General features: G+C 52.1%; 1 long non-coding RNA gene across 1 annotated transcript in view; it reads left to right on the top strand.

The window, feature by feature from the left end:
• Positions 1–10,574, top strand: part of LOC113205199 (uncharacterized) — a 96,076-nt gene that overhangs the window by 39,629 nt on the left and 45,873 nt on the right. The window contains exon 3 of the long non-coding RNA XR_008011142.1: positions 4,265–4,403. This is a non-coding gene — a long non-coding RNA (uncharacterized LOC113205199). The remainder of the gene's footprint in view (positions 1–4,264; positions 4,404–10,574) is intronic.

Raw genomic sequence — 10,574 nt, 5'->3', positions numbered from 1 at the left:
TTTACTTAGTTTGAACACTGTGTTTGAGAAGAGTTTCGAGACTGCCCACTCCAAGCCTACTGGAGCCCGCTAATAATTGTGAAGCCTCCGTCGACCACGCTGTATGGATTACGTTGCACACCACTGCGCCCAGAAGGGATGCAGTGTGTAGCAGCCTACTTTTGGAACCGGCTCCTCGAAAGCAGTGCGGCTGAAACTGTATCCACGACGATCTAGCCGGCCCTTGTTGGGATGATTCGCCTTTCACTATGCTGCCATTTATGATTCCGGAGTAGTGTCTCATTTTTAAACCAAAATAAAGAGTAAATGGTACAAAAAAAAGTTAGTGATTGGTCAATGTTCAATAAAGTTGTAGACTTCCGATCCTTGGTCATTCGGTGCCGATGTCGTACACGCCTTTGGTCAGCTCTCTCCATATACCCACCCTTACACCGAGCTGATCCATCCCACCCCTCTCAGTGTGTGTGTGTGTGTGTGTGTGTGTGTGTATGACCTCCTCATTACCACCGGCCAGCCTTTTGTTTCTGGAGGGTGACTGCGCACGCAGCAGTCTATTAACTCGCTATATAAATTAAGTGCGCATTTGTCACGCCGACACGTCTTTGTCTAGTGGCCGGTGTACGAGCAGGTTCCGCAGGGTGGCTGTGGCTCGGCCGTACGTACTGTATCGGTCCGATAAGAAAGCAGTCGCGGCCTCACCAGTCCATAACGAGCCCCCTCTCTCTGTCGCTCGCTATCATCTGGTACTTCAAGCCTCGACCGCGCTCTCTCTAAAAGCAGCTCTTACCTGTACGCGTTTCCTCGCCAGGGCACACCAGTTTTCGTGGGATATCCAAAAAGCCATGGACACGCAAAATACCCCCCGCCCCCACCCCTCCCTCCTTTCTCGCGTTCTATTCTCTCTTCCTCGCTCGGCGAAAACTTTGTAGCATTACAACTTTAACGTCCGGTTAGTTAACTTTCCCTCCTCTCACCTCTCCCTTGGCCTGCTAGGCACGCCCGCGCGGACCAGCCCCCATCCCCCCTCCTCCCTCACGCGTGCCGAAAAGGGGAGAGAGAAAGGGATGCTGCAAAGTGCGTGAGCGTGCGTACACACCGGTCTGGACCAGCTTCTCAATCACGACGGGCATTCAGGAGGAGCTTGTTTCCCGATGCTCTAGGTGTGTTCCATGCAAGATGACGGACAAGAGCACAATGCACCGCACTCTCTCGCCATCGAACGCATGACGCTGCGTTTGAGCGAACGTTGTTTCGTGACGAGCAACATTGTTCGCACAGTTTGTGGGCCGCATTATCTGAATGAACTACCGTGTAGTGTAACGTTTCATTTGGCCTACTCACGACTACACCCTTGCCTTGCCGGTCTTTACCGCGCCGTGGGTTCAAGATGAAAATTTGAATTTTCATAACGAACCGTTTTGGTCCAGCCGTATGGCGGTATGGCGACGCTCTCTCTGGAAAACGACGGTTGAAATCGCGCGGCGGCGTCCAGTTTGGCGACAGCTCATCTTTGCATCGCGGAAGCTTCTTCACACGGCCTGCTCGGCCGGCCTCCCGACACCCCCACATATTTATGTATGCTTATGTTCCAGCAGCGGTGCGTGGGAGTGTCGTGGACCGGGCGGGGCGGGGGTTGGCGATGGTCAGGACAAGACACGCCAGGGTCAGGGTGTCCGTCGGCCGCTCCTCCCCGCGCACTCCCACGAGGTGCATCCCGATGCATAATGGATGCGCAGCAGTGTGAGTAGCGCTGCAGCTGCGGAGTAAGATGATAATGAAAAAAAAAGAAGAAGTGATACAGGCCGTCAATGAGGTAGTCATATCGCGACGCGGAAGTTCTTGTGTCGCATATTATGTTTACTGATTGTGGGAAAAAGGTTGTGTCTCGTTCGCGAATGCGAGATGCCCAGGTGTAATCTTTTACTGCAGCAAATGATAAAAAGAGAACAGCAATGTGTTTTTTTTTTTCTTGTATTGTTTTTTGTTGCAAGGCTTGTTGTGCCACTGCTAGTGAGCGGTATTCTTGTCTGCGCTTTTCGCTATAAAATGCGTTGGAATGGTCAGACTTGTGACGCCTCATGACGTTTTCTGCCCTTTGCTTGCATGGTTGCACAGGCGTGTGAAATGGACGGCCAATTGTTCTTGGCACCGCATGATTCCGTTGCGAAAGTCGCAGTGTCGCACATCGCCTCCTCGCGGAGTGGCCAGTGTCCAGCTCGGACAGTCAGCGGGTGGGCCGGAGCCGCCCGCGGCAAAGCTCTGCGGATTGCCAATCCACATGGTGTCGATCCCCTCGGGGCCGCCGCCGGACATGCGCGCACTGCTTCTTTTGTGCCAAAGCGCCTTCTGCAACTTTTACCCTTTTCATATCAGGAGGCACATTTCGCTGAGTTTCGTTCGGCTTTTATTCTCCGCCGAACCGTGCAATACTAACGAAAAGTTGCGATGTATACGTTCGCACCTTGCACTTTTGCATGAGGTGCTTCCTCAGTACCGCACTATTGCTATAAAAACGTTCAAACCATTGCTGGATATAGTCGGAGGTTCGTCCTTAGCGATGATTTCGAATCTCGCACTATATATGGCCTCTGTCCCGCAAAGACAGCCCCACCGCACAGCAGAGCCGCCGTACGTAATGCACATCTGGACAAGGCCGACGTAATGGTCAGTGCGGCACGGCGGCGGCAAACAGGTTTGAGGCAGATGACCCCTCCAGGACAACGGCCATCCCCTCACTCCCCAGTGACAGTCTCTCTCTCGCTCTTCCTCATTTCACCCGATCGGTCGGTCCGACGCGGCGTCCAACTCGGCGACCCCTTCACAGGTACAGCCGTGTGTGAGAAAGCGCGGCACGATGGCCTGGACAGTACCCCCCCCCCCTTTTCCCCGCCTCTTTGTGAGGAAGGCCCAGCTGGCTGTGGCCGGTGGCGGTGGCTCATCGCGCGGCCGAGATCTTCTGCTTGGTATAATTTGTTACTCCTTTATCGACAGCCGATTTTGCCGGGAGAAAAGATACATGGGCGAAGGGGGTAAAAAAGAAAAATAATGTGCTATTATTTTCGGTCGGCATCCCTCTTTTCTGCGCGCGATAAGGAATCTGCCTGGAGGGTGCAGTGGGTGGTGGCAGTGGTGGATGGTGGAGCCAGATCCCCGCCAATGCAAATTTCGGAATGTGGCAAACAGATTTGTCTTCTGCTTATCGATGTGTCGTCGCCTGACGTTCTCTGTGGAATCATTTCATGATGATGCTGACGATGTCATGATATTGATGATGATGATGATATAGAAGATGATGATACAGATAGATGGTGATGATGGTATTGATGGTTATAGATTAGGATTATGGATAATGATAATTACTGATGAGCATTAGGATTCTCCTTGCCATTAGAATTCGTCCCGTTTGCTACGGACGTGCGTGCGTTCCCGGGCTTGCCCCAGACCAGACCGTCGCGGATGCCACTAGGATGTCGCGCTGACCAGCCCTGACGATCGCACCGTCCCAGGGCACCCCTATACCTACTTTTCGATACGGTACGCTCACACACACACACACACACACGCAGACGCACGCACGCACAGTGGACGTCCTGCGTGAGCGAAAACCTGTTTTCCCCCACGGGCCGCCCCTCGCGCGCACCCAACCCCCTTCCCTTCCTCCTCCTTGCGAGGATCCGCGTGGTCACTGTCCTGCTGCCTTTTGTGCCAACGGTCATCGCATTGTGCTGTGCGTGTGCGTAAATCTGTGCGTGTGTGTGCGTGAGCGCGCGAGCTCGATGACCACCCCGCTGGACACTGTGTGTATGTGTGTGTGTTGATGGCCCGAGGGCTGTGTGTGAATGTGTGTGTGTGTGTTGTCGGCCGGACACACAAACCCCTTCCAGGTGACGCAAGAACCGTATGCTGCTCTTCGCGATAAATAATGACCTACATTTGCATCTCTCGGACACTGCCCCCCCCCCTTCTCTCTCTCTCCCTTTCCCCGAACCCTTCCATGGTCGTCTCCTCTCCTCTGCGAGCCCTTCCGCCCCCCCCCCTCTCTGTCCACCTTTGTAATCCCCGACCCCGCTGTCGCTGCCGGCCGATAGGCATACATTGCGAAGTCTACGTCACCGTAACGTGCGACAATTTTTAGACAGTCCCTTGTTTTTTCCAATCACAATTTCTTTCTATTTACACCGTCCGGGATTGTTTTGCCTTTGCCAAGTATGTGTTTAATTTCCTGTAACATTTATTTTCATCTTCTATTTTTATTTTTTTTCAGGTCCGCCTTAGGAATCAAAGATTGACTGCTCGAGGAACAGAGATTGGGAGGGAGATATGAACGGTATACGTTAAGTGCGGCTCATGAGAAAAGCAAGAGAAGCAGAGGCAGACGCAGAGAAGACATGAGGTGTTAGACGGTGAGATTGCCCCACCTGGCGCCTGTCGTGCCGTTCACGAATTTTAGGTCTGAACCGTATAAAAGTCATTTTATCTTGCTCAGCTTGTTCTCTACACTTACACAAGCAGGACTGTTGTGACCGCCCTAGAACGAATTTCAGTTCGAATTTGACGGGGCCCAATAAAGGGTGTATTTGAAACTATTTGTTTGACCCCCCCCCCCCCTCTCGGATTGGGGCACGGAATCCCCTGTATCCCCTCCGAAGGGGTTCAGTGCGCGCGCGGCGACCGGGCCGGGTGTGGGGAGCGGTCGGTGGTGCTCAGATGTGTGTCAACGTGATATGATCGGCACCACCATGACGCTGAGGTGTTGTGCGCTCGCACGCCTCTGTGTGCGTGTGTGTGTGTGGCCCAACTGACCCGCTGACCACCTGGCCCGCCTTATCCTGACTCATAAACCGTTTTGTTTACACTGACCGTGACTTGGACGCTTGATCGTAATTAATTTTTTTTTTGCCTTGCTCTCTTGCGTTACAACTGATCTACGTACGGGATATGGAGTTTTTATTTTAATTCCATGTGTGATGCATGATACAAGACTGGCTCAGATTATACGACTTTGCTTGGCGCCTCAATAAGGTGGCGATTCCGTAGAATTAGGAATTAGCTTTACTTTACTATTTACTAGGCGTCGTTGAAACTGATTTGGCTCAAATTATTCAGAGCACTATATAGTTAGTCAAAGAGCTATTTCTGTTGCTTTATTATTTCAAGGGAAATACTGTATGTATGTTTGCCACCCACTTTCCCCTGTCCTTTACCTGTAGCTATTGGGGTCCACTTTTTTGTTTGGCCTTGCGGAGTGGTGGTGACCTGTGATCGCCACGCTTGAGGTGAGGAGGCTCCCGCGTTAGGACCATCTGCCGCCAGGGGCTGGGGCCTGTTGACATAGCCTAGTTCCGCAGCCCCAGCCGACAGGCCACTCACCACTGACCAGGCGTGACGGGGATCATTTTTTACCTGCCGATTACCATGTTTTTATTTATTTTCCTTTTTTTTCGGCGCGAGCGTCGAGGCGTGTGTGTTTAGTACCCATACTCCAGACCGGTGGTCATGCTGTAGACCTTTAACGTTGTTTGCGTGCCCTTGTCACCCTAAAGGAAGTGCCAACTGTCGCGCGTACTCGCGGAGATCTGAGCGCTGTTGCGGTCGCGTCTTTGATCACTCAGCCCACCAGGCGCATGTTCTTTTAGTAAAGGAATTCTGTTTTCTAAATTTGTTTACCAATGCTAAGTGAGTCGATGTTCCTTTACGGTTTGACCGAGGGTTTGACTTTTGACTTTCCACCACAACCATTCCAATGCTCGTTTTCCTCCTTTCTATGAGAAATGCAGGAGAGGAAAATAAGTCTCGAAAGAGAGAGAGGGTACAGTACTCGAATAGGAAAGCAGCGGCTCCAGTTCGCTATGAACAAGCAGTCGTAATAACCCTTGTTGAAGTTGAAGTTGAAGCTCCAGTAGTCTTGTCCCACGGAGTCAATGTTTTCGCAAGGCTGAGCGGAATGTATTGTGAACAAGGGCAAGCAGGCGCCCTTCAAGAAGCGCGCCTCCAAAAATAGAGGGCGGAATATGGAGGGGAAAGAAGAAGGGTGAAGAGGAGGAAGAAGAGAGGGTCTCAGCTTTCATTCCGAGTGGCCCCGCGCACTATGGGCCGCTGAGCGCGACGTGCCCTTTCTCTCTCGCTCTTACTCACTCACTACTCTCCCTGTCTCACTCTGCCTATCTGTCTCGCTCTCCCTCTCGCTCCCACCCTTTCTTTCTCTCTCGCTCACTCTCTTTCCCTCTCATTAAAATGCTAAAATGCTGACTCGTGCGCTTCGCACTGAGAAGGAAAAGATGGCGAGGGAAGAGAATATACAAGAGGCCGCCTTCACTCTTCACTCTTATTTCGGAGCAACATTTTTGGTACACCGTCCTGGTATTTGACTGATCACCCTCAACAATTTTAGTTTCCACTGATTCTGCTGCGTGGAAACTCCTAACTCGATTTTGGAAGCAAGTGTAATTGTGTAGGGTGTTTGGCCCTTTCGCTGTACAGAAACTCGCACTATTTTCTCGTTAAAAACGCAATCACTGCCGCACACCTGCGCCCCTCTACCGCCGCCGCCGGTGTCGCGCGCACCGTACTTATCTAGGAAGACGTAGGCAGAAACGCTCGGGCCGTATATCACAACTTGCACTGATGAAAAAGTGCCTCCGAAGACAAATGACTCAAGATAAATGTGAGAAAGAGGGAGGAACATTAGTCGCAGACCGCGTGCTCAGCTCTGGAGCACGTACAGAAGGGGCGGCGCACGCACGGCGCGAGGAGGGAGAGAGAGAGGGAGAGTGGGGGAAGAGAGAGGGAGTTATTCATTGCATTCTCTTTCCTCTCCCGCTCTCGGAGGCATACCGCCATTTTAATTTTCCGAGTTATACGGCGAGTAATGTGTCTGGCTCGCGCCCGCGGGGGTCCCCGAGCCCCGGCTCCAGGGGGGCGTGGCGCGGCGTTGCGGGGCGCTCCGTCTCCCGCACCTAGGCAGGGTGGTGTAAAACCTTCCCATACGTTTTGTTTGTATATTAAGGTTTTTGTACTTTTTTAAAGAATGAAATACATTGAGAAACGATGGATGAAGGCAAAAACGTTTTTTTGGAAGCCGTTGTCGGCACGATGATAGCCTTGCTCCGGCAGCTCCAGCCTCGTAATAGAAAGTGTATAAAGGGGCTGTAGGGGCATGGGGTAGGGGGAGGGGAAGCGAAGGCCTCGTGTATCATCCCGTCGGGGAAATTAAGTGTAAGAAATCCAATCCTTGCTCGCGTCGAATGAGCCCCTCCCTTCGCTGCCGTCCCCACCCTCCGCGCCCCGCCACGCCCCGCCATGGGTAACGGATCACCTGCAGGCGATGGATACAGTGAGAGAGACAAAGGAAGGGGCGGGGCCCCGAGGCGTGGTGGAGCGTGGCGGGGGTGGCCTACCTCGGCGGGGCCAGCCGGGCAGGGCGCTGTGCAGGAAATCATTTGTACCCCGGGGAGAGCTTGGGATTACTATTGCCGGTACAACAACGTCGGAAAGGAGAGCGTCTGAGGAGTAATGGCGGGCGGGGGCGATGGATGGTGGTGGCGGCCGCCGCCGCGGACCGAGCCCCCGTACAAATAATTGGCAAAAATATTTAATATGAAATAATTACGTTCTTAAAATGTAAGTTTCGTTTTTTTAAAAGACCGAAACGTTGGTTATCATTTCCAAAATAAGAAAAGCCCTGTCGGGGTATCTAATCCCCACCACAATAGCCACCACAGTTACCACAATTCGCCCCTCCTAGCACGTATCACCCAAATTCACAATTTTTTCCCTGTCTTTTTTTCTTCTTTCACTTTTCGATGCATTTGTTTTTGCTACAGCGGTTCAGTCATTTCCGCGGGGTGCCGCGCACGCCGTGGAGGGATCCCGTCGTATTATCATATTTATTGGCAAAATGGACTCGGCATGCGGAGGAGGGGTGGATAGAGGTGGTGGTTTGACGCCCCTGCACCCTGCACACATACACACACACTCACACGCGCGCGCTCACACTCACACGCCATAGACACACGCACACCTACACACAGAGCCACACAAACGAATCATCCACACCATCGCCTAGAACACACCCTCTCAAATTCGCACACCTCCCCCTCTCCACCCTTGCCCCTGCACTTGGGACCCCCGAACGCCAACGCCACCCCACGCCCTGCAGGGTCCAGTCAGGCGGGGGCGGGGCCCTCTCGCTTGCCGGGCCTCACAGCAGAGAGGTGGTCACACGCACAATCAAACACCACCGCCACCACCGACCCCGCAGCAGCCCCTAATCCAAGCCCATTGCGAGGCGGGGGCCCGACAATCCAGTCCACCGCAGTAGCTTATTCTTTACTCTACTTCGTTTTTTTTTGGTTTGGTTGCATTTGTTTTATCTGTTGTTTCAGGGGGGGAGGGGGATCCCAGTGCACAAATTTGAAAACTTTTCAACCCAACAAGACGTCAAATTGTGGGTGTTTTGATTTGAACATTGCCTAATTTACATGAACACGCACCAGTTTTATTTCTTAAATTTACAGCTGTAGAAAGAAATCTTGAAAAGTGTCGGAAGTTTGAAATCGCTTCTGTTGACCGTGGGTGGGTAACGTGTTTGTTTTTCTAAATTATACCGGTGTATTCCCCTTGCCAAATTTTAGTTTCTAGTATTTTTGCGTTGAAGTGTTTCTCTGAAGAATACAGAGGCAGGGACCTGACCTGCATGCGTGAGGCGAGAGAGGAGTAGCCCTGTGGTGTAAAGGGGTTGAGGAGCGAGGTGAGGTGAGGGGTGTGAAAAATGAAGGTATGCGTGGAGTGACAAGGAGTGATGCCACCAGGGGCGCGAGCAACGCATGGGCGCCACTGTGTGTGTGTGTGTGTGTGTGTGAGGAGAGAGAGGGAGCGCATGCGTGTGTGTGTTTGTGTGTGTGTGTGTGTGTGTGTGTGTGTGTGTGTGCGTGTATGTTTGTGCTCGTGTGTTTATTCTGTAGTTTGTAAACACTCATCGAAAATTGGCATGAAAAAGCGACAGAAGGACCAAAGAAAAGGAAAGCAAAAAAAGTAAAACAGAACTTTGTCAAAAATGCATTAAATACGTTGTTTGTGTCGGTGGCGCAAAAAGAATGCTCAAATTTGCTTTCTAGTATTTAGTATGAAGATTCTAAATAGATAAAAGAGGGAGCATCTGGACCTAAGAGCTCACCGTCCTGGTGACTGAATAATCTCGCTTCGAAGGTTCTGAATACGAGGTCTGGTGCAAAGGAGCGAAGCAGTGTGCATTTAATCCTGACTACACAGCACAAAATTTTAAGCCTGTGTCGATCAATTGGTTTAGTTGTGTTGTTTGTGGAACACGTGAGCAGAGGGAGCTAGTCAGGGAGCAACGAAAAACAAAGAAAGGCGAAACAGAAACAGCAAACTGATTTACGCAACGGTTTTCCGGGTGACGTATACCGGCAGCAGGATGATGGATGTGTGCTTGCGTGCGTGCGTGTGTGCGTGCAAACCGGCGCGTGGGCGGGAGTGCGTGCGGCAACAAGTAGCAGACCGGTCAGACGTCTGCGATAAAAAAAAGACGGCGAATTAACTCGTTTGCACTTTAGTCCGAGAGGGGTGAGTGTGGGGGAGGACGCGGGTGAGACGTGTGTGTGGGTGTGAGAAAGAAAGGGAAGAAAAAACCGGACGCTGACAAGGTGGAGGTCATGTAATGCAGGTTTGATTGCTTGTCGCGGGTGTTTTGTTTGTTGTTTCGAATCCGTGACGGGCGTGGCGTAGAGGACCAGTGGGGGTTTTGAACTGCTCGGCCATTCAGTACGAGTAGCAGCTGCGCGTGAACGCTCTATTTCACCACCACTGTGTGCTGTGGCTCTTAGCTAGCGAAAACCGTACCCGTAGTGAGTGTGCTGTTACATTTTTTGTCACTCTTCGTCGGCTTCCAGAGCAAAAGCTCGAACTGCAGCTCACCAGTGTGCGATATAAATACTTAAAGTGTATGTTAAATATGTTGATAGATTTAATTAACTTTTCTCCCTTGATTTCGGGGATGAAGAAAAGCTTATAAATCAATCAAATTTCGGGTTATCATTGTTAATGTGTTCCTGTATTTTACTGCATTTTGCCCCCCCCCCCCCCAAAAAAAAGGAAGTGAAAGATACGCTTTTAATAGACCACGATGGGTCTGGGTGGATCTGGGTGCGTTTCAATGCGTCGGCGCGACCGCGACACCCTCGATGTAGACACCCACGACGACTACCCCGTCCCGTGCCTGTCCTGTGCGGGGGTGGACTACTGGACGGACGTGTCGGTGCGGGAGAGAGCGAGCATGGAAAGTTAAAAATAAAAAATGAGACGCATTTGTGCGTGGGCGTGTCACGGCACTGTTTGTGCGTGCCATTGTGCGTGTAATGCGATTGCGGGGGAGGAGGGTGCGGCCGGACCGGACCCAACTGGACCACTTGACCCGGCGGCTGACCTCTTACCACCTACGCTTTGTCACGCGGGGGTGGCGCGGCGGCCGGGCGCGCGGGGAGCGGCGGCGCAGGAGCAGGTGCGACAGGCCCCCGTCCACTTTACGCCCCGCCCCGCCGGGGGCATTCCGTACA

This window comes from Frankliniella occidentalis, unplaced genomic scaffold, assembly GCF_000697945.3.
Source record: "Frankliniella occidentalis isolate FOCC.00 unplaced genomic scaffold, Focc_3.1 Scaffold52, whole genome shotgun sequence".
Classification (NCBI taxonomy): domain Eukaryota; kingdom Metazoa; phylum Arthropoda; class Insecta; order Thysanoptera; family Thripidae; genus Frankliniella; species Frankliniella occidentalis.
Note: the sequence above shows the minus strand (reverse complement) of the source record. Positions and strands in the feature narration are given on the sequence as shown.